The sequence below is a fragment of the Gouania willdenowi genome, chromosome 10, assembly GCF_900634775.1.
Source record: "Gouania willdenowi chromosome 10, fGouWil2.1, whole genome shotgun sequence".
NCBI lineage: Eukaryota > Metazoa > Chordata > Actinopteri > Blenniiformes > Gobiesocidae > Gouania > Gouania willdenowi.
In genome coordinates, this window is record NC_041053.1 from 29,970,884 (window position 1) to 29,974,840 (window position 3,957).

A 3,957-nucleotide genomic window follows, 5' to 3' on the forward strand; every position below is an offset into this window, starting at 1 on the left:
GGTTCCAACCCAAGTCCCCACGGACTGAGCCACTGCCGTTACTTGTTCTGATGTATAATCAATTTTTTTTTTTTTTTTTTTGCATTTTAATTTATGACCCATATTATTCTTTTGCATTGTTCAATTTCTAATCCAAGTCCTTTTTGCGCATTGTGCTGACTCATAACCCATGTTTCTTCCATTATTGTGATGATCAAAGTTTATTTTTTTTTTTTTTTTTTTTTTTTTTTTTTTTTTGCACATTGCTCTGATTTATTACCCAAGTTCTGGTTTCTTTTGTTCTGCTGTAGAACAGAAGTCATTTTCTTGAATTGTTCTGATACCTAACTAAGGTCCTTTTTACACATTGTGCTGATTCATACCCTGTTCTGATTTGACCATGTTTTTTTTTTTTTTTTCTTCTGCTGTTCCAAGGTTTCTTTTTGCATTATTCTGATTTATATTGCAGTCCTTTTTGTGCTGTGTGCTGGTGTACAACTTTTTTTCTCCATTATTCTGATTAACCCAAATTCTGGTTTCAATTGTTCTGACGTAGAACTGAAGTTCTATTTTTTTTTTTTTTTTTTTTTTTTTTTTTTTTTTTTTTTTTTTTTTTTTTTCTTATGTATTTTTTTTCTTCTGATGCCTAACCCAGGTCCTTTTTCCACATTGTGCTGTCTCATAACCCATGTTTCTTTCTTTCTTCTTTATAATCAATGGTTTTTTTGCATTGTTAATGTAACTTTTTCTTCCATTGTATCAATGCATAACACACGTTTGTTTTTTAATTTTGTCCACATGATCCATGGCCTTTTTGTGCATTATGCTGATATATAATGACTTTATTTTTTGCATTGGTTTGATGTTTAACCAAAGTATTTTTCTTTTATTGCCCAGATACAAGACTGAATCATAACATAATCTAACCGCCAGAGCGGACATGGATTTTTCTGTAAGCTGTCGCATTTACTGATTAAATAAACAAGAGATTAAAATTCTGATGTCTCTAGTTATGATTTACAGTCCGCCTAAACAGGACTGAATCATAACATAACCACGTGAGCAGATATGGGCTCGTCTGAACGGTCGCATTTACAGACCTTGGAGCCGTTGTTGGCTGACCAATAAATGGGAAGAGATTTGTCAACTTTACAATAAGTGTTGACTAGGCCACTGGGAGTGAGGCTCAAGACAGGCTTACTTGATAATACTGTATTGTGTTTTTCTGCAATCACTGCCTTCTCCTCGCCCTTCTTTCTTCTGTTTCAGGTGTCGTAAAGCTGGAGTTGACAGTTCCTGATCTGTGATTCACAGCTCAACTAGTCTAGGACACTCTGTTTTATCTCTGTCCTGTTCTGTTGGTCCTTCTGTCCACTAACCCCAACCAGTCGAGGCAGATGGATGCCACCTCTGAAACTGGTTCTGCTGGACAACTCTTCCTGTTAAGATAAGCTCATTGAAATGACTTTGTTGTAATTTGCGCTATACAAATAGAGTTGAATTGAATGCCTAATTTATTTATTTATTTTTTTGTAGTTGGGGCCCTGGTCTGATATGAGCTGGCAGTAGAACCCATCTCATCTGGTAACTGTCCTACCTTGTAACCTGGTTGTAAAGCCCTTCTTTGGGTAATTATCCTGCAATTGAACCCTTCTTGTAACTGTTCTATGTGGGACAAAAGTACTGATTTGTTGTCTACGTTTGAACCTATAGTATCAAAACCCTTCTCTTCTGGTCTCTTTCCTACGTTGGAACCTGGCAGTAAAACTCTTCTGGTAACTGTCCTATGTCAGAGAAGAGTCCTGGTTCCTTGTGCTGTTTTGTGCAACTTGAACTGTTTCAATTACTGATTTGTCATGCCCTGCACAATCACATCCAGCCAAACCTACCGGTAAATATTCCATGTTGTTATTGGATGATATTACCATATTTGACATCTGTTGACATTGTTTTGTTTTTTTTCTGCAGGTGTTTTTGGACCAACTGCAGAAGTTTTAAATGGCTTTGGTCAAAGACGCATCATGCAAGATAAGACCAGCTGATGATGGGCTCAGTAAAAATTGTTTTATTTGGTAGAAGCATGTTAATTCACTGCTAAATGTATCTACTTTTGTTTAATTTGAATAATATATTAGGCAAGGGGATTTTTTTTTTTATTTATTGGGCAACTCAAACTTTAGTTATGTTCATGTGATCAAGATTATCAACTATCTGGAACTGTGTACATTAAAGATTACTCCAGTTAACTAATGTTTCACTTAATGGGGTATGTACTTTATTTCCAGGTTTGTGACAAAATGTGTTCTTTTTTTTTTTTTGTGTATAAGATTCTGTGAAATAAATGAAGTAACTCAGAACTTGAGTGTGTGATAGTTTGTGTTTATGTGGTTCTTGTTACAGACTATTATTTTTAACTGACTCAGTTGTAAAGAAATTTCACTACACAAAAAAACCCTGCAAATTCTACACCAAAAGTTTGCCAATATTTTCTTTGCTTTGAATGAAATCCTGGATTCATGAGTCTTACCTGATCCTGCCTAGTACTGGTGATCAATTTACTGAATAATTTCTCTCTGTTTCTCAATTACAGGCATTTATTCTGAGGAAATTACATTAGGAAACTAATTTTTATTAATTTTAAAGTTTAGAAATTAAGATTGTAAACTGAGAATTTGTATTTCTTACATTTCCATCAGAAAAATGAACAAAAACAAAGCGTTACAGAAAGAATGCTTAAAATATGTAATAAAATGTGCATTGTAGTAATGCAAAATAACAAATAACCATTGGAATTAAAATGCAAAATTACTCCAAAAACACACAGAACTTACAGCAGAAATGCGCAAGAATAATGAAAATAACATGGTGAAATAATTGAAACACAAAATGACATCAGAAATGCACAAATGATTCATAAAAAAGAAAATGACAAATGTAAAAAACATCAAATATAAAGACACCCCCCCCCCCCCTCCAGCTGTTAAGGCCCTTCAAAATAAATGTCCAACATTTCCAAATTCAGAAGGAAAGACTATCGCGAAGGAAGATGTAAAGACTTGCTCTCCACATCAGGTGTTGTGAGGATGTCATCACAAGGTCCTTTAAATAAACGAGCAAATTTTGTGGAATCAACATACAGTATTTTCCAACTCGCTGGAAAATGTTCTTTTTAGTTTAATAAAAGATCATGGAGCAGACCTGTTCAGTGTTGGAAAATGTTAAGACTGATAAACATCCATTTTGCTGACTGACAGTTAAGGAACTATAATACATTTCAAAAGAGAGCTGTCTGTAAGATCGTCAAAGTTTGTCTGTCACGTGTCAAACTCAAGCCCTGGGATAGAAAAAAACATGAAACATTTTGTAAATTACTAATTCTGTTTTGGATATCTCAGCTCCTCCAAATACAACAATTTTAATTAAAATCCTCAATAGCTGCAGAGCTCAGTTTCCCAGTTCTTATACGACATGATGGCAGTCATTTTTTTTTTTTTGAATTTATAATTTGTTAATTCTTAAAGATTCAGATTTGTGACTGTGACAAGGCTCTGTTTGACATCATACACCATTAAAAATGTATGTCTGCCTCGTCTGAAGCAATTTCCTGATGTGGTCACTCATACAGTTGGACACTTATCTGTGCCCATGGCTTCACACTGAGGTGCAGAATAGATGGAAGGACAAAGTCGTCAGTGGTGAGGTGATTCCTGGAGCTTGGCTGTGTCTCAGAGTGCTGTGTCTGTGCCTCGGCTGCTGTGTGAGTAGATAAGAGAGGAGGCTGATGGAGCTCTGCTGATTCTGAGTTTATTCCACATCCTCCTCCCTCTCTATCCGCCTACAGCTGCAGGTTTGGGAGCTGATCTGCAATAAGACATCTCAAACTGGCTGACCAGATAATAGAAAGTGTTTTACAGAGCATCTTGAAGAGCTCTTTAAAACTGAACTTTGACCGTAAGGAAAGGACATTTTTAATTTTAG